The sequence below is a fragment of the Pseudophryne corroboree genome, unplaced genomic scaffold (assembly GCF_028390025.1).
Source record: "Pseudophryne corroboree isolate aPseCor3 unplaced genomic scaffold, aPseCor3.hap2 scaffold_1023, whole genome shotgun sequence".
NCBI classification, from domain to species: Eukaryota; Metazoa; Chordata; class Amphibia; order Anura; family Myobatrachidae; genus Pseudophryne; species Pseudophryne corroboree.
In genome coordinates this window covers 134,179-156,217 of record NW_026967650.1, presented here as the reverse complement: position 1 = coordinate 156,217, position 22,039 = coordinate 134,179, and the positions used below count along the sequence as shown (strand labels likewise).

Below are 22,039 nucleotides of genomic sequence, written 5' to 3'. Positions count from 1 at the left end.
CAAACAACAAACCAAATGCAACAACTAGTGCAAGCATTCCTGGGGCAAGGCCTGCAGCAGATGGATTTGCATATGGTGATGTCATCCAAGCAGTGGGTCAAAGTTGGCTTCAACCCTCATCTGCATATGAAAAGAGAAAAGGGGCGTGCAGGGCATGGCGGCCTTTTGCGGTGCTTGGATTACCCCTAGTTCGCATTAAACACCCCCACCCACCTTTGGTGTGGGGCTCATGTTGGCCATGCCCCATCCCCTGAAGCATTCAAGCTGATTTCTTGCAGCAGCAGGGCACTGTAACAGCTCCAGAGCTGCTCTTTAAGGCAAGTAAAAGATTGTGTGGGCCCTGCAGCACTACCTGTAGTTTGCATTGTGCATTGGAAGGCACAAAGTAAGCAGACGGGAGGAGAAGTCAGGATAGTGCACAAGGGTATAGAAGGGAGGGGCTCAAGATAAAAGAAGTGGAAACAGACAGCAAACTAGGCTGGAGAAAGACCTGAGACAAAGAGATCTGAATTATACGAGAGCCGACCAGAGGAAACACAAATTATGCAGTCAAGTGTCCCACATTTGGGGAAATCGTAGGAGCAGCACACCCAGAGTGCAATGGGTGAGCCTTGCCCTGGGAGAAGCACCTTCCTGATCATAGTATCTCACCTGGCAGGTAAGTAGGAGTTGGGCTAGAGCTGGGGAGGGTCGCTGCTCGGGCACCCCCCTGTCAAGTGAAGGAGATCCACCTGAGGCAGCACAAGGGAACTCTCGAAAGAAGAACAAGGCTAGAGGAAAATCTGAGACAAAGAAATCTGAGTTTTAACAGAGCTGACCAGAGGAAAGCACAAACACAGTCCCCCACTACCACAAATAATGCAGTCGAGTTTCCCACATTTGGGTAAATCACAGGGGTCAGCATACCCAAAATGCAATGAATGAACCTCACCCTGGGAGAACAATCTTCATGACCATGGTATCTCCTATGCAAAATAAGTATGATTTGGGATAGGGTTGGGGAGGGCCGCTGCTCATGCACATCTCTGTCAAGTAAAGGAGATTCAACTGAGGCAGCACAAGGGAACTCTCATCTGGGGACAACAACTGCAGGGAGAACACATATTTTCAGATGAACATGGGAGGGCAGAAGGCTGCCTAATACTGAAGCACCCCCAAACAACAAACCAAATGCAACAACTAGTGCAAGCATTCCTGGGGGAAGTTCTGCAGAAGACGGATTTGCATACGGTGATGTCATCCAAGCAGAGGGCCAAAGTTGGCTGGAACCCTCATCTGCATATGAAAAGAGAAAAGGGGTATGCAGGGCATGGCGGCCTTTTGCGGCGCTTGGATGACCCTTAGTTTGCATTAAACACCCCCACCCTCCTTCGGTGTGGGGCTCATGTTGGCCATGCCCCATCCCCTGAAGCATTCAAGCTGATTTCTTGCAGCAGCTTGGCACTGTATCAGCTCCAGAGCTGCTCTGTAAGGCAAGTAAAAGGGTGTGGGCCCTGCAGCACTACCTGTAGTTTGCATTGTGCATTGGAAGGCACAAAGTAAGCAGACAGGAGGAGAAGTCAGGATAGTGCACAAGGGTATAAAAGCGAGTTTCCCACATTTGGGAAAATCACAGGGGTCAGCATACCCAGAATGCAATGAATGAACCTCACCCTGGGAGAACAATCTTCATGACCATGGTATCTCCTATGCAAAATAAGTATGATTTGGGATAGGGCTGGGGAGGGCCGCTGCTCAGGCACATCTCTGTCAAGTAAAGGAGATTCAACTGAGGCAGCACAAGGGAACTCTCATCTGGGGACAACAACTGCAGGGAGAACACATATTTTCAGATAAAAATCTTGGTCATGCTCTGGTTTCTCTTCAGAACGAACAAATCTTTCGCCTTTTACTAAAGATTTCCGTGGAGAGGAGCAAAACCGAGTTTTATCTCAATTTTTGCATGCCCCATCTTTTTGGGGTTTCTTTTATCGGTTTAAAGATAGAATGAGTGTGCTTTAATGTAAGCTCATTTGCATAGAAATGACAGTAAATGTTTGTTTCTTTTCAAACAGAACTTTCTTGACCATGCTACTTGCTTGAAAGATCTGGGAGCACATGGAATACAGTACAAACCATGCTTATAGCAAGGAGAAGCCAGGTGAGAAATCTGCTTACTTTCAAGTTGGGCGCTCACTTTGATCTGAATGAGGACTGCTGGCACAGCATTTAGGCGACAGGTGGAATCTTGGTCATGCTCTGGTTTCTCTTCAGAACGAACAAATCTTTCGCCTTTTATTAAAGATTTCTGTGGAGAGGAGCAAAACTGAGTTTTATCTCAATTTTTGCATGCCCCATATTATTGGGGTTTCTTTTATCAGTTTCTTGTTAGCTTTAATGTAAGTTTATTTGCATAACAATGACTATAAATGTCTGTTTCTTTTCAAGCAGAACTTTCTTGACCATTCTAATTGCTTGAAAGATCTGGGAGCACATGGAAAAGAGTACAAACCATGCTTATAGCAAGGGGAAGCCTGGTGAGAAATCTGCTTTCTTTCTTTCAAATTGGGTGCTCACTTTGCGCTGAATGAGGACTGCTGGCATGGCACTCAGGCGACAGGTGGAATCTTGGTCATACTCTGGTTTCTCTTCAAAACAAACAGATCTTTCGCCTTTTACTAAAGATTTCCGTGGAGAGGAGCAAAACTGAGTTTTATCTCAATTTTTGCATGCTCCGTCTTATTGGGGTTTCTTTTATCGGTTTAAAGATAGAACGAGTGTGCTTTAATGTAAGCTCATTTGCATAGAAATGACAGTAAATGTTTGTTTCTTTTCAAACAGAACTTTCTTGACTATACTAAATGCTTGAAAGATCTGGGAGCACATGGAAAAGAGTACAAACCATGTTTATAGCAAGGGGAAGCCTGGTGAGAAATCTGCTTTCTTTCTTTCAAATTGGGTGCTCACTTTGAGCTGAATGAGGACTGCTGGCATGGCACTCAGGCGACAGGTGGAATCTTGGTCATGTTCTGGTTTCTCTTCAGAACGAACAAATCTTTCGCCTTTTACTAAAGATTTCCGTGGAGAGGAGCAAAACTGAGTTTTATCTCAATTTTTGCATGCCCCATCTTATTGGGGTTTTATTTTATCGGTTTAAAGATAGAACGAGTGTGCTTTAATGTAAGCTCATTTGCATAGAAATGACAGTAAATGTTTGTTTCTTTTCAAACAGAACTTTCTTGACCACACTAATTGCTTGAAAGATCTGGGAGCACATGGAAAAGAGTACAAACCATGTTTATAGCAAGGGGAAGCCTGGTGAGAAATCTGCTTTCTTTCATTCAAATTGGGTGCTCACTTTCAGCTGAATGAGAACTGCTGGCATGGCACTCAGGCGACAGGTGGAATCTTGGTCATGCTCTGGTTTCTCTTCAGAACTAACAAATATTTCGCCTTTTATTAAAGATTTCCGTGGAGAGGAGCAAAACTGAGTTTTATCTCAATTTTTGCATGCCCCATATTATTGGGGTTTCTTTTATCAGTTTAAAGACAGAACGAGTGTGCTTTCTTGTTAGCTTTAATGTAAGTTTATTTGCATAACAATGACAGTAAATGTTGTTTCTTTTCAAACAGAACTTTCTTGACCATGCTACTTGCTTAAAGGTCTGGGAGCACATGGAAAACAGTACAAACCATGCAGTATCACAAGAGCCTTTATTTGATCTTTCATGAAGATAGAGCAGAATTGAGGACACGTCAACAATTTCTGCCGAAGGTGGTTCATCTTTCCACATGGTGCCTTTGGCCACTGACACCTTCGTTGAGTCAAAGTCTCTGGCTGTGGTCAGAACTTTGAAAATGTATGTCACCAGAACGGTTCAGATTAGGAAAACAGAGGCTCTGTTTGTCCTGTATGCTCCCAACAGGATTTGGTGTCCTGCTTCCATGCAGACCATTATGCGCTGGATCTGTGGTAAGATTCAGCATGCTCGTTCCACGGCAGGATTGCCGTTACTGAAGTAGGTGAAGACCCATTCTACTAGAAAGGTGGGTTCATCCTTGGCAGCTGGTCGGGGAGTCTCGGCATTGCAACTTTGCCGAGCAGCTATTTAGTAAACACTTTTGCTAAGTTTTACAAGTTTGATACCTTGGCTGATGATAACCTTAAGTTGGGTCATTCGGTGCTGCAGAGTCGTACGCACTCTCCCACCCGTTCAAGAGCTTTGGTATAACCCCATGGTTCTTAATGTGACCCCAGCATCCTCTAGGTCGTATGAGAAAATAGGATTTTAATACCTACCGGTAAATCCTTTTCTCTTAGTCTGTAGAGGATGCTGGGCACCCGTCCCAGTCCATACTGTGTCTGCAGTTATTACTTGTGGTTATACACATGTTGTGTTATGGTTCTGGTCAGCTTTTTGCTGCAATTGTTCATGCCGTTGGCTTGTGTTCTGTTGAATGCCACGTTCTGCGGCATGTTTAAGGTGTGAGCTGGTAAGATGCTCACCTTAGTTTAACAATAAATCCTTTCCTCGAAATGTCCGTCTCCCTGGGCACAGTTCCTATAACTGGAGTCTGGAGGAGGGGCATAGAGGGAGGAGCCAGTTCACACCCTTTGAAAGTCTTAAAGTGCCCATGTCTCTTGCGGATCCCGTCTATACCCCATGGTTCTTAATGTGACCCCAGCATCCTCTACGGACTAAGAGAAAAGAATGCCCTTGCGCACTATCCTGACTTCTCCTCCCGTCTGCTTACTTTGTGCCTTCCAACGCACAATGCGAACTACAGGTGGTGCTGCAGGGCCCACACCCTTTTACATGCCTTACAGAACAGCTCTGGAGCTGTTACAGTGCCCAGCTGCTGCAAGAAATCAGCTTGAATGCTTCAGGGGATGGGGCATGGCCAACATGAGCCCCACACCAAAGGAGGGTGGGGGTGTTTAATGTGAACTAGGGGTCATCCAAGCACTGCAAAAGGCCGCCATGCCCTGCATGCCCCTTTTCTCTTTTCATATGCAGATGAGGGTTCCAGTCAACTTTGGCCCACTGCTTGGATAACATCACCGTATGCAAATCCGTCTGCTGCAGACCTTCCCCCAGGAATGCTTGTACTAGTTGTTGCATATGGTGCTTCAGTATTAGGCAGCCTTCCGCCCTCCCATGTTCATCTGAAAAGATGTGGTCTCCCTGCAGTTGTTGTCCCCAGACGAGAGTTCCCTTGTGCTTCCTCAGTTGAATCTCCTTAACTTGACGGGGGAGGTGCTGCCCGAGCAGCCCTCCCCAGCCCTATCCCAACTCATATTTATTTTGCATATGAGATCTCTTGATCATGAAGATTGTTCTCACAGGGTGAGGTTCATCCATTATATTTTAAAATAGGAAGGTACGAATTACATATTTGAATTGCATCTATGTGCTGGATTCAAATGTCCCCCCCCCCTTCCTTTCTCAATTGTGCCCGTCAGCAGCTATTCTAAGGTTGCTGCCAATGGGTGTGACACATTAATTTCTTCTGTGGGGTACACTGGACTCCACAAGGATTCACATTGGGGTGTAGAGTAGGATCTTGATCTGAGGCACCAACCGGCTCAAAGCTTTTGACTGTTCCCAAGAAGCTCAGTGCATTCTCCTCTATAACCCCGCTTCCATGAACAGGGAGCTCAGTTTGTAGTTGGTGCCTTCAGTAGCAGGCCAATTAACAGGGGCCTGCCTCAGGCAGCCTATTCTTAGCTATTAATTTTGACAAGAAAAGAAGAACTTGTTTTATGAGAATCTACAAGGGCTGCAGCAGGCTAGGTCTAATAGACATCTTTACTGCAGCTTCATCACTCCCAGCGGCGCTGTATACTCCCGTGCCCTGGTTGCTGGGTCACTGCAGCGGAGGCTCCGGTTTCATCCTAAGGTCAGTCACACACACACCACCCTTCCGGATCACGAGGCCGCTGCTGAAGGGGAGCGAGGCCGTAGGGGGTGGGCCGTGTGCGCACTGCGGTGGACACTGATTACTGGGCAGCCGCTCCACTAGCCACCAGGTACAGTTAAGGAGCACAGGTCTGGGGGGTTTTCTCCTATATTAACCCAATTTTGTACTGCCCGCAGCGCACTGTGATAGGTAATAGGGCCTGATTCAGGTTGGATTGCAATCACAATAAGCGATCCAACTGCAAAAATTGCTAAGAGCATACGCATGTGCCTGCATTTTCTGCGGCACCCCGCAGAGAATGTGATCGCCTCTGCCTGTCAATCGGGGCGGGGAAGGGGGGGAGAGGTGGGTCAGCAACACTCCATTTCCAAGTCAGGGATGGAGCGGTGCGGGGGCAAGGCTTCAAAATGGGGTCTGCAACGGAGGAGACACAGGGGGCGTGGTCACAGCGACTGTATGACATCACATTCAGCCGCTGTGATCACAAAAATGGTGGCGGCTTCCTGCGCGCACATACAGTCTGCACCAGCAGGAGCCTACACCATTTTTTATGATCACGCTGAACTGCAGTGCGACTGCAATTACAGCATGGTCAAGAAGGGAGGCGTCATGCTGGGTGGCCATGCCCTGTCACTTTGCAGGAGCCAGCACCGCTCACACACTAGTCCCCGGGTGCAGCCCCCAACCCCCGGGACACCCGGAGCAACAAAATGTAGATTCAGGCCACCAGGCCACGCCCCTACCTATGAAACCATGCCTCCTTTTTACCATTGCACTGCTTATCTGCGCGCACTGCATTACAATCTCCCTCGCCACCTCTCTGGGTGTCACCAGTGATAGTGACACCTCTGCCATGCTTGTAGCAGCTGGTCCTAAGATCTACGCCTCAAACCCTGAGTGTTTGCCCTTGTGACTTGTTGATCATCATAGCGAAGCAGATGCTTACAGAAAACTGCAGGAGCTTAGATTGAAAATAAAAAAATTGATAGGGTATAAGGTAGAGAGGAGCGGGTTCGGTTCTCCGAGAACCGAATTCCCCACGAACTCCACGTGGTTTACACTGGTCCGAGGCAGGCTCGGTTGTTCCCGCCTGACTCGGAAAACCTGAACAAGGGAAAATGTCATCATCCCGCTGTCGGATTCTCGCGAGATTCGGATTCCATATAAAGAGCTGCGCGTTGCTGCCATTTTTACTCGTGCATTGAAGAGAGAGCGGAGAGGACGTGGCTATGTTCTCTCAGTGGAAATCTCAATATCAGTGCTCAGTATCAGTGGTTACTTATTGCTGCTCAGTAATACTAGTAGTGTGTCTCTCCTGCTCAGTGTCAGTTCTCAGTAGTATCCTCATCAGTGCTCAGTATCACTGTTCATTGTCTTGTGCTGCATTGTGTTGCTCAGCATACTACAGTACATTACTAATAGTCCAGTGCTGCATCTTGCTGCTCAGTGTCAGTTCTAGTATCCTCATCAGTGCTCACTATCACTGCTCATTGCATTGTGGTGTTCTGTATACTACAATAACATAGTAATATAGTAACATAGTTTTTGAGGTTGAATAGAGGCAAATTGCCCATCGTGTTCAACCTGTTTTAAGTTGTGATGATTCTACATACTTGCTGAATAATGTTTTATGACTAGTTAGCTACTATAACTCATGTTACCCCCGGATTAACCATGTTGATATTTTAAGTATTATAACCTTGGATAGCTTTTTCATTCAGAAATGTATCCATTCCTTTTTTAAATCCAATTACAGAGTCCGCCATTACCACCTTCCCTGGCAGGGAATTCCACATCCTGATTGCCCTAACAGTGAAGAACCCTTTCCTCCATTGCGTTCTGAACTTTCCTCCAGTCGCAGCGAGTGACCACGTGTTCTTTTAATAAATAATTCCTCTGATAACTCTTTGTTATGTATCTTTACATATTTGAAGATATTAATAATATCTCCTCTTAGGCACCTCTTTTCTAGTGTATAAATATTCAGCCTAGTAAGTCTTTCCTTATAGTCCAGTACTTTTAGGCCTTTAATCAATTTAGTCTTCAGGATCTCTGACACTTCCATGAGCAGCAGAGTAGTGCAATGGAAGCATGCTGGGCCCATAACCCAGAGGTCGATTGATCGAAACTATCCTCTGCTATGTGCATTTTTTTTTTATAATTAAAGTAATCAAAAACTGGGATTGATATTTTGGCACTTTTATTTTTACTTAAAGTACAATAACTTTTATCATTTTAATTTGTTTTAATAGTATATTGACAGCATTGTTTTCTTTAAAAAATTCTCTTAATTTTCTTTACCCTATTACTGAAATGGTAATTGACAAAAACAAACTACATTGTCACCAGAAGAGCAATGCAAAATGTACAAGTGATATATGAAAATCATCTTCCATCTTGAATTTCAATGATGCATTGGGACAACAATTTGTGAGAAACATCTTCACCCATAAAGAAAGATTTTCTTAATTCCTTACCTGTGTGCTGATTAGATATCACCTTGTTTTCACATTAAACAGACTTCCCCATGAGGAAGCAGCAAGGATGCAGTGACGTTTCCTGGTGTCAACCTGTATTATTTCAGTAGACATTGAAATGAGGATGCATCTTTGATGCCTTTCCAATGAAGCAAGTTTAATTCAGTAATAGGTGAAAAACCATTCCTACAAAGGTGTTAATCAGAGACTTGGCTTTGTGGACACTTTTCAGAGAGCAAATTTGTTAGCATAAACATAAAATCAGAAAATGAAGAGCTGTTTAATCACTCAATTGGACTTTTCTGCCAGCATAATTTTTTTTCTCTGCAACTCACTGCTAAATTGTGCTTCCTAGCTGTTTTTTTATAAAATCACTTAATCAAATCTAACTCTGATTACATCAGAGAAGGCCAGGTACCCTACACCATAAGGGAGGTTTCTGAAATTTTGACTTGTCTACTTAAAGATCACCAAAATCTGATTACAAGGTCAATTACATCCCTGGGTGGGATTGAACCACCAACCTTTTGGTTAATAGCCAAACATGCTAACCGATTGCGCCACAGAGACACCTTGCGAAAGTCAATACTGACAAAGGCTAATAAGCATTCATCTAGAACGTTTCCTAGAAAAACTTTAAAAAGTCAATAATCTGGAGAATTTTTGTAAGAAACACATTGGTACTTTCCCATGATGAGTGAGTGCTTCAGGATTTCTTGCACTTACATGGGCTATTAACCAAAAGGTTGGTGGTTCAATCCCACCCAGGGATGTAATTGACCTTGTCATCAGATTTTGGTGATCTTTAAGTAGACAAGTCAAAATTTCAAACCCCCTCTTATGGTGTAGGGTACCTGGCCTTCTCTGACGTAATCAGAGTTAGATTTAATTAAGTGATTTTATAAAAAACAGCTAGGAAGCACAATTTAGCAGTGGGTTGCAGAGAAAAAAATAACATTTTAAACCTACCGGTAATTTTTTTTTCTCGTAGTCCGTAGAGGATGATGGGGACTCCGTAAGGACCATGGGGGATAGACGGGCTCCGCAGCAGACATGGGCACTTTAAGAAAGACTTTAGATCTGGGTGTGCACTGGCTCCTCCCTCTATGCCCCTCCTCCATACCTCAGTTAGAGAAACTGTGCCCAGAGGAGACGGACAGTACGAGGAAAGGATTTTTGTTAATCCAAGGTCAAGATTCATACCAGCCACACCAATCACACCGTATAACTTGTGATATACTACCCAGTTAACAGTATGAAAACAACATAGCATCAGTCCAAGACCGATGAAAACTAACATATAACCCTTATGTAAGCAATAACTATATACAAGTCTTGCAGAAGTAGACCGCACTTGGGACGGGCACCCAGCATCCTCTACGGACTACGAGAAAAAGATTTACCGGTAGGTTTAAAATCTTATTTTCTCTTACGTCCTAGAGGATGCTGGGGACTCCGAAAGGACCATGGGGATTATACCAAAGCTCCCAAACGGGCAGGAGAGTGCGGATGACTTTGCAGCACCGATTGAGCAAACAGGAGGTCCTCCTCAGCCAGGGTATCAAACTTATAGAACTTTGCAAAGGTGTTTGAACCAACTTTGACCCACTGCTTGGATGACATCACCATATGCAAATCCATCTGCGGCAGGCCTTCCCCCAGGAATGCTTGCACTAGTTGTTGCATTTGGTTTGTTGTTTGGGGGTGCTTCAGTATTAGGCAGCCTTCTGCCCTCCCATGTTCATCTGAAAATATGTGTTCTCCCTGCAGTTGTTGTCCCCAGATGAGAGTTCCCTTGTGCTGCCTCAGTTGAATCTCCTTTACTTGACAGAGATGTGCCTGAGCAGCGGCCCTCCCCAGCCCTATCCCAAATCATACTTATTTTGCATAGGAGATACCATGGTCATGAAGATTGTTCTCCCAGGGTTAGGTTAATTCATTGCATTCTGGGTATGCTGACCCCTGTGATTTCCCCAAATGTGGGAAACTCAACTGCATTATTTGTGGTAGTGGGGGACTGTGTTTGTGCTTTCCTCTGGTCAGCTCTGGTAAAAGTCAGATTTCTTTGTCTCAGATCTTCCTCTAGCCTTGTTCTTCTTTCGAGAGTTCCCTTGTGCTGCCTCAGTTGGATCTCCTTCACTTGACAGGGGGGTGCCCGAGCAGCGACCCTCCCCAGCTCTAGCCCAACTCCTACTTACCTGCCAGGTGAGATACTATGATCATGAAGATGCTTCTCCCAGGGCAAGGCTCACCCATTGCACTCTGGGTGTGCTGCCCCTGCGATTTCCCCAAATGTGGGAAACTTGACTGCATAATTTGTGTTTCCCCTGGTCGGCTCTCATATAATTCAGATCTCTTTGTCTCAGGTCTCTCTCCAGCCTAGTTTGCTGTCTGTTTCCACTTCTTTTTTCTTGAGCCCCTCCCTTCTATACCCTTGTGCACTATCCTGACTTCTCCCGTCTGCTTACTTTGTGCCTTCCAATGCACAATACAAACTACAGGTAGTGCTGCAGGGCCCACACCCTTTTACTTGCTTTACAGAGCAGCTCTGGAGCTGTTACAGTGCCCAGCTGCTGCAAGAAATCAGCCTGAATGCTTCAGGGGCTGGGGCATAGCCAACATGAGCCCCACACCGAAGGAGGGTGGAGGTGTTTAATGCGAACTAGGGGTCATCCAAGCGCCGCAAAAGGCCGCCATGCCCTGCACACCCCTTTATTCTTTTCATATGCAGACGAGGGTTGAAGCCAACTTTGACCCACTGCTTGGATGACATCACCATATTCAAATCCATCTGCTGCAGGCCTTCCCCCAGGAATGCTTGCACTAGTTGTTGCATTTGGTTTGTTGTTTGGGGGTGCTTCAGTATTAGGCAGCCTTCTGCCCTCCCATGTTCATCTGAAAATATGTGTTCTCCCTGCAGTTGTTGTCCCCAGATGAGAGTTCCCTTGTGCTGCCTCAGTTGAATCTCCTTTACTTGACAGAGATGTGCCTGAGCAGCGGCCCTCCCCAGCCCTATCCCAAATCATACTTATTTTGCATAGGAGATACCATGGTCATGAAGATTGTTCTCCCAGGGTTAGGTTCATTCATTGCATTCTGGGTATGCTGACCCCTGTGATTTCCCCAAATGTGGGAAACTCAACTGCATTATTTGTGGTAGTGGGGGACTGTGTTTGTGCTTTCCTCTGGTCAGCTCTGGTAAAAGTCAGATTTCTTTGTCTCAGATCTTCCTCTAGCCTTGTTCTTCTTTCGAGAGTTCCCTTGTGCTGCCTCAGTTGGATCTCCTTCACTTGACAGGGGGGTGCCCGAGCAGCGACCCTCCCCAGCTCTAGCCCAACTCCTACTTACCTGCCAGGTGAGATACTATGATCATGAAGATGCTTCTCCCAGGGCAAGGCTCACCCATTGCACTCTGGGTGTGCTGCCCCTGCGATTTCCCCAAATGTGGGAAACTTGACTGCATAATTTGTGTTTCCCCTGGTCGGCTCTCATATAATTCAGATCTCTTTGTCTCAGGTCTCTCTCCAGCCTAGTTTGCTGTCTGTTTCCACTTCTTTTTTCTTGAGGCCCTCCCTTCTATACCCTTGTGCACTATCCTGACTTCTCCCGTCTGCTTACTTTGTGCCTTCCAACGCACAATGCAAACTACAGGTAGTGCTGCAGGGCCCACACCCTTTTACTTGCTTTACAGAGCAGCTCTGGAGCTGTTACAGTGCCCAGCTGCTGCAAGAAATCAGCTTGAATGCTTCAGGGGCTGGGGCATAGCCAACATGAGCCCCACACCGAAGGAGGGTGGAGGTGTTTAATGCGAACTAGGGGTCATCCAAGCGCCGCAAAAGGCCGCCATGCCCTGCACACCCCTTTTTTCTTTTCATATGCAGACGAGGGTTGAAGCCAACTTTGACCCACTGCTTGGATGACATCACCATATGCAAATCCATCTGCTGCAGGCCTTCCCCCAGGAATGCTTGCACTAGTTGTTGCATTTGGTTCGTTGTTTGGGGGTGCTTCAGTTTTAGGCAGCCTTCTGCCCTCCCATGTTCATCTGAAAATATGTGTTCTCCCTGCAGTTGTTGTCCCCAGATGAGAGTTCCCTTGTGCTGCCTCAGTTGAATCTCCTTTACTTGACAGAGATGTGCCTGAGCAGTGGCCCTCCCCAGCCCTATCCCAAATCATACTTATTTTGCATAGGAGATACCTTGGTCATGAAGATTGTTCTCCCAGGGTGAGGTTCATTCATTGCATTCTGGGTATGCTGACCCCTGTGATTTCCCCAAATGTGGGAAACTCGACTGCATTATTTGTGGTAGTGGGGGACTGTGTTTGTGCTTTCCTCTGGTCAGCTCTGGTAAAAGTCAGATTTCTTTGTCTTAGATCTTCCTCTAGCCTTGTTCTTCTTTCGAGAGTTCCCTTGTGCTGCCTCAGTTGGATCTCCTTCACTTGACAGGGGGTGCCCAAGCAGCAATCCTCCACAGCTCTAGCCCAACTCCTACTTACCTGCCAGGTGAGATACTATGATCTTCACTGTTAGGGCAATCAGGATGTGGAATTCCCTGCCAGGGAAGGTGGTAATGGCGGACTCTGTAATTGGATTTAAAAAAGGAATGGATACATTTCTGAATGAAAAAGCTATCCAAGGTTATAATACTTAAAATATCAACATGGTTAATCCGGGGGTAACATGAGTTGTAGTAGTTAACTAGTCATAAAACATTATTCAGCAAGTATGTAGAATCATCACAACTTAAAACAGGTTGAACACGATGGGCAATTTGCCTCTTTTCAACCTCAAAAACTATATTACTATATGTTACTATATTACTATGTTACTGTAGTATACAGAACACCACAATGTAATGAGCAGTGATAGTGAGCAGCAATAAGTAACCACTGATACTGAGCACTGATATTGAGATTTCCACTGAGAGAACATAGCCACGTCCTCTCCGCTCCCTCTTCAATGCACGAGTAAAAATGGCGGCAACGCGCAGCTCTTTATATGAAATCCGAATCTCGCGAGAATCCGACAGCGGGATGATGACATTTTCCCTTGTTCAGGTTTTCCGAGTCAGGCGGGAACAACCGAGCCTGCCTCGGACCAGTGTAAACCACGTGGAGTTCGTGGGGAATTCGGTTCTCGGAGAACCGAACCCGCTCCTCTCTACCTTATACCCATATATTTTTTTATTTTCAATCTAAGCCCCTGCAGTTTTCTGTAAGCATCTGCTTCGCTATGATGATCAACAAGTCACAAGGGCAAACACTCAGGGCTTGAGGCGTAGATCTTAGGACCAGCTGCTACAAGCATGGCAGAGGTGTCACTATCACTGGTGACACCCAGAGAGGTGGCGAAGGAGATTGTAATGCAGTGCGCGCAGATAAGCAGCGCAATGGTAAAAAGGAGGCATGGTTTCATAGGTAGGGGCGTGGCCTGGTGGCCTGAATCTACATTTTGTTGCTCCGGGTGTCCCGGGGGTTGGGGGCTTCACCCGGGGACTAGTGTGTGAGCGGTGCTGGCTCCTGCACAGTGACAGGACATGGCCACCCAGCATGACGCCTCCCTTCTTGACCAATATGTAATTGCAGTCGCACTGCAGTTCAGCGTGATCATAAAAAATGGTGTAGCCTCCTGCTGGTGCAGACTGTATGTGCGCGCAGGAAGCCGCCACCATTTTTGTGATCACAGCGGCTGAATGTGATGTCATACAGCCGCTGTGACCACGCCCCCTGTGTCTCCTCCGTTGCAGACCCCATTTTGAAGCCTTGCCCCCGCACCGCTCCATCCCTGACTTGGAAATGGAGTGTTGCTGACCCCCCTCTCCCCCCCTGCCCCGATTGACAGGCAGAGGCGATCGCATTCTCTGCGGGGTGCCGCAGAAAATGCAGGCACATGCGTATGCTCTTAGCAATTTTTGCAGTTGGATCGCTTACTGTGATTGCAATCCAACCTGAATCAGGCCCTATTACCTATCACAATGCGCTGCGGGCAGTACAAAATTGGTTTAATATGGGAGAAAAAACCCCAGACCTGTGCTCCTTAACTGTACCTGGTGGCTCGTGGAGCGGCTGCCCAGTAATCAGTGTCCACGCCAGTGCACACACGGTCCACCCCCTACGGCCACGCTCCCCTTCAATCAGCGGCCTCGTGATCCGGAAGGGCGGTGCGTGTGTGACTGACCTTAGGAAGAAACCGGAGCCTCCGCTGCAGTGACCCAGCAACCAGGGCACGGGAGTATACAGCGCCGCTGGGAGTGATGAAGCTGCAGTAAAGATGTCTATTAGACCTAGCCTGCTGCAGCCCTTGTAGATTCTCATAAAACAAGTTCTTCTTTTCTTGTCAAAATTAATAGCTAAGAATAGGCTGCCTGAGGCAGGCCCCTGTTAAGTGGCCTGCTACTGAAGGCACCAACTACAAACTGAGCTCCCTGTTCATGGAAGCGGGGTTATAGAGGAGGATGCGCTGAGCATCTTGGGAACAGTCAAAAGCTTTGAGCCGGTTGGTGCCTCAGATCAAGATCCTACTCTACACCCCAATGTGAATCCTTGTGGAGTCCTGTGTACCCCACAGAAGAAATTAATGTGTCACACCCATTGGCAGCAACCTTAGAATAGCTGCTGACGGGCACAATTGAGAAAGGAAGGGGGGGGGGACATTTGAATCCAGCACATAAATGCAATTCAAATATGTAATTTGTACCTTCCTATTTTAAAATATAATGGATGAACCTCACCCTGTGAGAACAATCTTCATGATCAAGAGATCTCATATGCAAAATAAGTATGAGTTGGGATAGGGCTGGGGAGGGTGGCTGCTCGGGCAGCCCCTCCCCCGTCAAGTTAAGGAGATTCAACTGAGGAAGCACAAGGGAACTCTCGTCTGGGGACAACAACTGCAGGGAGACCACATCTTTTCAGATGAACATGGGAGGGCGGAAGGCTGCCTAATACTGAAGCACCATCAAATATCAAACCATATGCAACAACTAGTACAAGCATTCCTGGGGGAAGGTCTGCAGAAGACGGATTTGCATACGGTGATGTCATCCAAGCAGTGGGCCAAAGTTGGCTGGAACCCTCATTTGCATATGAAAAGAGAAAAGGGGCATGCAGGGCATGGCGGCCTTTTGCAGTGCTTGGATGACCCCTAGTTCGCATTAAACACCCCCACCCTCCTTTGGTGTGGGGCTCATGTTGGCCATGCCCCATCCCCTGAAGCATTCAAGCTGATTTCTTGCAGCAGCTTGGCACTGTAACAGCTCCAGAGCTGCTCTGTAAGGCAAGTAAAAGGGTGTGTAGTTTGCATTGTGCATTGGAAGGCACAAAGTAAGCAGACAGGAGGAGAAGTCAGGATAGTGCACAAGGGTATAAAAGGGAGGGGCTGAAGAAAAAAGAAGTGGAAACAGACAGCAAACTAGGCTGGAGAGAGACCTGAGACAAAGAGATCTGAATTATACGAGAGCCGACCAGGGGAAACACAAATTATGCAGTCAAGTTTCCCACATTTGGGGAAATCGCAGGGGCAGCACACCCAGAGTGCAATGGGTGAGCCTTGCCCTGGGAGAAGCACCTTCATGATCATAGTATCTCACCTGGCAGGTAAGTAGGAGTTGGGCTTGAGCTGGGGAGGGTCGCTGCTCGGGCACCCCCCTGTCAAGTGAAGGAGATCCAACTGAGGCAGCACAAGGGAACTCTCGAAAGAAGAACAAGGCTAGAGGAAGATCTGAGACAAAGAAATCTGACTTTTACCAGAGCTGACCAGAGGAAAACACAAACACAGTCCCCCACTACCACAAATAATGCAGTCGAGTTACCCACATTTGGGGAAATCACAGGGGTCAGCATACCCAGAATGCAATGAATGAACCTCACCCTGGGAGAATAATCTTCATGACCATGGTATCTCCTATGCAAAATAAGTATGATTTGGAATAGGGCTGGGGAGGGCCGCTGCTCAGGCACATCTCTGTCAAGTAAAGGAGATTCAACTGAGGCAGCACAAGGGAACTCTCATCTGGGGACAACAACTGCAGGGAGAACACATATTTTCAGATGAACATGGGAGGGCAGAAGGCTGCCTAATACTGAAGCACCCCCAAACAACAAACCAAATGCAACAACTAGTGCAAGCATTCCTGGGGAAGGCCTGCCGCAGATGGATTTTTATATGGTGATGTCATCCAAGCAGTGGGTCAAAGTTGGCTTCAACCCTCGTCTGCATATGAAAAGAGAAAAGGGGCATGCAGGGCATGGCGGCCTTTTGCGGCGCTTGGATGACCCTTAGTTTGCATTAAACACCCCCACCCTCCTTCGGTGTGGGTCTCATGTTGGCCATGCCCCAGCCCCTGAAGCATTCAAGCTGATTTCTTGCGGCAGCTTGGCACTGTAACAGCTCCAGAGCTGCTCTGTAAGGCAAGTAAAAGGTTGTGGGCCCTGCAGCACTACCTGTAGTTTGCATTGTGCATTGGAAGGCACAAAGTAAGCAGACAGGAGGAGAAGTCAGGATAGTGCACAAGGGTATAAAAGGGAGGGGCTCAAGAAAAAAGAAGTGGAAACAGACAGCAAACTAGGCTGGAGAGAGACCTGAGACAAAGAGATCTGAATTACACGAGAGCCGACCAGGGGAAACACAAATTCTGCAGTCAAGTTTCCCACATTTGGGGAAATCGCAGGGGCAGCACACCCAGAGTGCAATGGGTGAGCCTTGCCCTGGGAGAAGCACCTTCATGATCATAGTATCTCACCTGGCAGGTAAGTAGGAGTTGGGCTAGAGCTTGGGAGGGTCGCTGCTCGGGCACCCCCCTGTCAAGTGAAGGAGATCCAACTGAGGCAGCACAAGGGAACTCTCGAAAGAAGAACAAGGCTAGAGGAAGATCTGAGACAAAAAAATGTGACTTTTACCAGAGCTGACCAGAGGAAAACACAAACACAGTCCCCCACTACAACAAATAATGCAGTCAAGTTTCCCACATTTGGGGAAATCACAGGGGTCAGCATACCCAGAATGCAATGAATGAACCTCAGCCTTGGAGAACAATCTTCATGACCATGGTATCGCCTATGCAAAATAAGTATGATTTGGGATAGGGCTGGGGAGGGCCGCTGCTCAGGCACATCTCTGTCAAGTAAAGGAGATTCAACTGAGGCAGCACAAGGGAACTCTCATCTGGGGACAACAACTGCAGGGAGAACACATATTTTCAGATGAACATGGGAGGGCAGAAGGCTGCCTAATACTGAAGCACCCCCAAACAACAAACCAAATGCAACAACTAGTGCAAGCATTCCTGGGGGAAGGCCTGCAGCAGATGGATTTGCATATGGTGATGTCATCCAAGCAGTGGGTCAAAGTTGGCTTCAACCCTCGTCTGCATATGAAAAGAGAAAAGGGGCGTGCAGGGCATGGCGGCCTTTTGCGGTGCTTGGATGACCCCTAGTTCGCATTAAACACCTCCACCCTCCTTCGGTGTGGGGCTCATGTTGGCTATGCCCCAGCCCCTGAAGCATACAAGCTGATTTCTTGCAGCAGCTGGGCACTGTAACAGCTCTAGAGCTGCTCTGTACGGCAAGTAAAAGGGTGTGGGCCCTGCAGCACTACCTGTAGTTTGCATTGTGCTTTGGAAGGCACAAAGTAAGCAGACGGGAGAAGTAAGGATAGTGCGCAAGGGCATAGAAGGGAGCGGCTCAAGAAAAGAGAAGTGGAAACAGACAGCAAACTAGGCTGGAGAGAGACCTGAGACAAAGAGATCTGATTTATACGAGAGCCGACCAGGGGAAACACAAATTATGCAGTCAAGTTTCCCACATTTGGGGAAATCGCAGGAGCAGCACACCCAGAGTGCAATGGGTGAGCCTTGCCCTGGGAGAAGCACCTTCATGATCATAGTATCTCACCTGGCAGGTAAGTAGGAGTTGGGCTAGAGCTGGGGAGGGTCGCTGCTCGGGTACCCCCCTGTCAAGTGAAGGAGATCCAACTGAGGCAGCACAAGGGAATTCTCGAAAGAAGAACAAGGCTAGAGGAAGATCTGAGACAAAGAAATCTGACTTTTACCAGAGCTGACCAGAGGAAAGCACAAACACAGTCCCCCACTACCACAAATAATGCAGTCGAGTTTCCCACATTTGGGGAAATCACAGGGGTCAGCATACCCAGAATGCAATGAATGAACCTCACCCTGGGAGAACAATCTTCATGACCATGGTATCTCCTATGCAAAATAAGTATGATTTGGGATAGGGCTGGGGAGGGCCGCTGCTCAGGCACATCTCTGTCAAGTAAAGGAGAGATGGTCTGCCAGATTACATAATGCATACCAGAGCCATAACTAGACTTTTTGGTGCCCTGTGACAGATAATTATATGCCCCCCCCCTCCCCATTTTTGCAATATGGACAAAAGGTGCATGCCTTCTGGGGAAGGGGCATAACAAGATTGGTCTCAGAGAAAGCACATGAGATATGAAGATATATCTAGTATACTTGGCACTCAATGGTTTGTGGTATTGCCGGGGTGCACTCCTTAAATGCATATACAGTCACACATGGCATGTTTGTGCAAAGGGCATATCAGCAGTCAGCACTAACTGGTGACATGCCATTTGTACAAGTAAGCCATGTGTGACTAATATATAAACATGCTTTATTAAATAACACCTCAAACTATCATACCCAGGATTCAAACCTATAACCTGTTGAATTCTAATCAAACACCCTACCCATTGAGCTACTTGATCCTGCATCTATTCTAACCTCCAAAAACAGATTCAGTTGCATTTTCCAGCGTGTTTTGTTTGCGCCTTTGCAAATGTCTTACATCGACAAACTTATTTAGTACTATTTTGCAAATAGGGTTAGATTGTCGCAACATTGTGTTCCCTAATTGCTTGATTTTTTAAATGCAACAATTGATAAAGACACCTGATAATTGCTCTGTGGAGTCTTATTTTGTGTTTTGTGTTTAGTCTTTAGATCTGAATTTGAATGTACTTGTGAACTAACTTAATTTCCTACTTCTAAATTCATTCCTAAATTCACTACTTACATGAATCCTGTAGTTGGGCATTTTGGGACTTCGATTGTGGGCATTGTTTTGTGTCCAGACCAGCAGCAGGTGGTGTGCATTTGCTGGAAAGGCATCGAAGACCTCCGATATGCTGCATCTCCTGATGTGTGTCTCCCTCAAGTGACAGTCAGCAAATGCCTGCTAGACATGCATCATAGAACAGGCATGCTAAAACATGGGTCTTCAACCTGCGACCCTCCAGCTGCTGTGGAACTACACATCCCAGCATGCCCTGCCTCAGTTTTAGCATACCTTAATAGCAAAACTGTGGCAGGGCATGCTGGGATGTGTAGTTTCACAGCAGCTGGAGGGCCACAGGATGAAGACCCATGTGCTAGAGCCAAGCCAGCTAGAGCTGGGTGGTTGGGTGGGTGGTGTGTCGGAGGTGGAGCACATGCAAATGATTGTGTATCATCCAGCTAGTGAGAGAGAAAACTCATGCAGGAGTGTGCCTGCTTGTCAGTGGGTTATGCACCTTGCCAGACGTTAAATCTACATAGAGCAGCTGGAGGGGACAAGAGCAGGTTTGCAAAATATAGATAGAAGAGCATATATGCTGGCGCATTCTCCATGATTGTGTCAGCTTATGTTTTGGTGCACTGCACTTTCCTCCACTAAGTTTTAGCCATTTTTGTTAAGCTCAAGTGTAGTTGCTTCTCGGCCTTTTGGCTGTGATCTTGTATCGTGGTTGAAGGGTCTGCTGGAGGGAGGGATTGTTTTCTTCATTGGCGAAAGACCAAAGATATTCCAGGATGGAAGGCTTGGGAACACTATCTGTTTTTCAGTTGTGGAAGAGCACAGAGGTCGGATTGGACTACATTCTATAGTAAAGGATATCTTTCTATTTATTGACCCTCCCCTTATATGTGTCTGTGTTACAATAAAGCTTCGGTTTTGTGAATCCCTCACCCTCTTACACTCCACACCCATAGCCTTATTAACTGTTGTATTATTGTATAGTTTAAATGTATAGTGCAGTTCATGATTTATAGTGTAGGCTGGCCTGTGCTGTAGTTCTTGAACTGTACTATACCGTCAGCATTTGTATTGTGTTTTGGCTGTGCTGCAACACTGTATTTATGTGTGTAATGTTTATGTATGTTTTTTTTTATGTCAATAAAGACTGCTTTTTCAAGCCAATATCTGAAAACAATCAATGTTTATCTTTGATGGCAATAAAAGTGGTATGATATTTGATGCTTTTGAAATCCAATATCTGATATGTCCCCTATCTGGGAACCAGGGCCCTCATTCCGAGTTGTTCGCTCGGAGATTTTCATCGCATCGCAGTGAGAATTCTCTTAGTGCGCATGCGCAATGTTCGCACTGCGACTGCGCCAAGTAACTTTACTATGAAGAAAGTAAGTTTACTCACGGCATTTTCATCGCTCCGACGTTCGCATTGTGATTGACAGGAAATGGGTGTTACTGGGCGGATGCACGGCGTTTTAGGGGCGTGTGGCTGGAAACGCTACAGTTTCCGGAAAAAACGCAGGAGTGGCCGGAGAAACGGTGGGAGTGCCTGGGCGAACGCTGGGTGTGTTTATGACGTCAGCCAGGAACGAAAAGCACTGAACTGATCGCACAGGCAGAGTAAGTCTGAAGCTACTCAGAAACTGCTAACTCGTTTGTAATCGCAATATTGCGCGTACGTCGGTCGCAATTTTAAGAAGCTAAGATTCACTCCCAGTAGGCGGCGGCTTAGCGTGTGTAACTCTGCTACATTCGCCTTGCGAGCGAACAACTCGGAATGAGGGCCCATATATTAAATGGCTTTTCAGAAAAGGGAGATGGGAGAAGAGCTTTCAGTACTTGTAGGACCGATGCACATAAAGAAGCAAAAAAACATACATAAACATTACACACATAAGTACCGCGTTGCGGCACAGCCAAAACACAATACAAATGCTGACGGTATAGTACAGTTCAAGAACTACAGCACAGGCCAGCCTACACTATAAATCATGAACTGCACTATACATTTAAACTGTACAATAATACAACAGTTAATAAGGCTATGGGTGTGGAGTGTAAGAGGGTGAGGGAATCACAAGCCCGAAGCTTTATTGAAAGACTGACACATATAAGGGGAGGATTAATAAATAGAAAGACATCCTTTACTATAGAATGTAGTCCAATCCGGTCTTTCAACTCTTCCACAATTGAAAAACGGATAGTGTTCCCAAGCCTTCCATCCTGGAATATCTTTGGTCTTTCGCCAATGAAGAAAGCAATCCCTCCCTCCAGCAGACCCTTCAACCACAATACAAGATCACAGCCAAAAGGCCGAGAAGCAACTACACTTGAGCTTAACAAAAATGGCTAAAACTTAGTGGAGGAAAGTGCAGTGCACCAAAACATAAGCTGACACAATCATGGAGAATGCGCCAGCATATATGCTCTTCTATCTATATTTTGCAAACCTGCTCTTGTCCCCTCCAGCTGCTCTATGTAGATTTAACGTCTGGCAAGGTGCATAACCCACTGACAAGCAGGCACACTCCTGCATGAGTTTTCTCTCTCACTAGCTGGATGATACACAATCATTTGCATGTGCTCCACCTCTGACACACCACCCACCCAACCACCCAGTCACCAGAGCC

General features: G+C 46.6%; 16 non-coding genes and 3 pseudogenes across 16 annotated transcripts; 10 read left to right on the top strand and 9 right to left on the bottom strand.

Moving 5' to 3' along the window:
* Positions 1–503: 503 nt before the first annotated feature.
* Positions 504–666, bottom strand: LOC134988018 (U1 spliceosomal RNA). Its single transcript, XR_010193558.1, has one exon. It is a non-coding gene; the product is annotated as a U1 spliceosomal RNA (small nuclear RNA).
* A 152-nt stretch (positions 667–818) lies between these two features.
* On the bottom strand, positions 819–982 carry LOC134988108 (U1 spliceosomal RNA). Its single transcript, XR_010193635.1, has one exon. It is a non-coding gene; the product is annotated as a U1 spliceosomal RNA (small nuclear RNA).
* Positions 983–1,575: 593 nt separating this feature from the next.
* LOC134988070 (U1 spliceosomal RNA) lies at positions 1,576–1,703 on the bottom strand (annotated as a pseudogene).
* A 144-nt stretch (positions 1,704–1,847) lies between these two features.
* LOC134988071 (U5 spliceosomal RNA) lies at positions 1,848–1,963 on the top strand. The gene has a single exon (XR_010193599.1). It is a non-coding gene; the product is annotated as a U5 spliceosomal RNA (small nuclear RNA).
* Positions 1,964–2,233: 270 nt separating this feature from the next.
* LOC134988087 (U5 spliceosomal RNA) lies at positions 2,234–2,349 on the top strand. The gene has a single exon (XR_010193615.1). It is a non-coding gene; the product is annotated as a U5 spliceosomal RNA (small nuclear RNA).
* A 264-nt stretch (positions 2,350–2,613) lies between these two features.
* LOC134988083 (U5 spliceosomal RNA) lies at positions 2,614–2,729 on the top strand. The gene has a single exon (XR_010193611.1). It is a non-coding gene; the product is annotated as a U5 spliceosomal RNA (small nuclear RNA).
* Positions 2,730–3,003: 274 nt separating this feature from the next.
* On the top strand, positions 3,004–3,119 carry LOC134988074 (U5 spliceosomal RNA). The gene has a single exon (XR_010193603.1). It is a non-coding gene; the product is annotated as a U5 spliceosomal RNA (small nuclear RNA).
* A 275-nt stretch (positions 3,120–3,394) lies between these two features.
* LOC134988093 (U5 spliceosomal RNA) lies at positions 3,395–3,510 on the top strand. The gene has a single exon (XR_010193621.1). It is a non-coding gene; the product is annotated as a U5 spliceosomal RNA (small nuclear RNA).
* A 6,742-nt stretch (positions 3,511–10,252) lies between these two features.
* Positions 10,253–10,416, top strand: LOC134988026 (U1 spliceosomal RNA). The gene has a single exon (XR_010193561.1). It is a non-coding gene; the product is annotated as a U1 spliceosomal RNA (small nuclear RNA).
* A 152-nt stretch (positions 10,417–10,568) lies between these two features.
* Positions 10,569–10,710, top strand: LOC134988024 (U1 spliceosomal RNA; annotated as a pseudogene).
* Positions 10,711–11,402: 692 nt separating this feature from the next.
* Positions 11,403–11,566, top strand: LOC134987990 (U1 spliceosomal RNA). The gene has a single exon (XR_010193529.1). It is a non-coding gene; the product is annotated as a U1 spliceosomal RNA (small nuclear RNA).
* Positions 11,567–11,718: 152 nt separating this feature from the next.
* On the top strand, positions 11,719–11,860 carry LOC134988023 (U1 spliceosomal RNA; annotated as a pseudogene).
* A 692-nt stretch (positions 11,861–12,552) lies between these two features.
* LOC134988104 (U1 spliceosomal RNA) lies at positions 12,553–12,716 on the top strand. The gene has a single exon (XR_010193631.1). It is a non-coding gene; the product is annotated as a U1 spliceosomal RNA (small nuclear RNA).
* A 3,103-nt stretch (positions 12,717–15,819) lies between these two features.
* LOC134988004 (U1 spliceosomal RNA) lies at positions 15,820–15,982 on the bottom strand. Its single transcript, XR_010193544.1, has one exon. It is a non-coding gene; the product is annotated as a U1 spliceosomal RNA (small nuclear RNA).
* A 152-nt stretch (positions 15,983–16,134) lies between these two features.
* LOC134987973 (U1 spliceosomal RNA) lies at positions 16,135–16,298 on the bottom strand. Its single transcript, XR_010193513.1, has one exon. It is a non-coding gene; the product is annotated as a U1 spliceosomal RNA (small nuclear RNA).
* Positions 16,299–16,971: 673 nt separating this feature from the next.
* LOC134987996 (U1 spliceosomal RNA) lies at positions 16,972–17,134 on the bottom strand. Its single transcript, XR_010193536.1, has one exon. It is a non-coding gene; the product is annotated as a U1 spliceosomal RNA (small nuclear RNA).
* Positions 17,135–17,286: 152 nt separating this feature from the next.
* On the bottom strand, positions 17,287–17,450 carry LOC134987994 (U1 spliceosomal RNA). The gene has a single exon (XR_010193534.1). It is a non-coding gene; the product is annotated as a U1 spliceosomal RNA (small nuclear RNA).
* A 671-nt stretch (positions 17,451–18,121) lies between these two features.
* On the bottom strand, positions 18,122–18,284 carry LOC134987998 (U1 spliceosomal RNA). The gene has a single exon (XR_010193538.1). It is a non-coding gene; the product is annotated as a U1 spliceosomal RNA (small nuclear RNA).
* Positions 18,285–18,436: 152 nt separating this feature from the next.
* On the bottom strand, positions 18,437–18,600 carry LOC134988130 (U1 spliceosomal RNA). Its single transcript, XR_010193657.1, has one exon. It is a non-coding gene; the product is annotated as a U1 spliceosomal RNA (small nuclear RNA).
* Between the last annotated feature and the right edge of the window lie 3,439 nt (positions 18,601–22,039).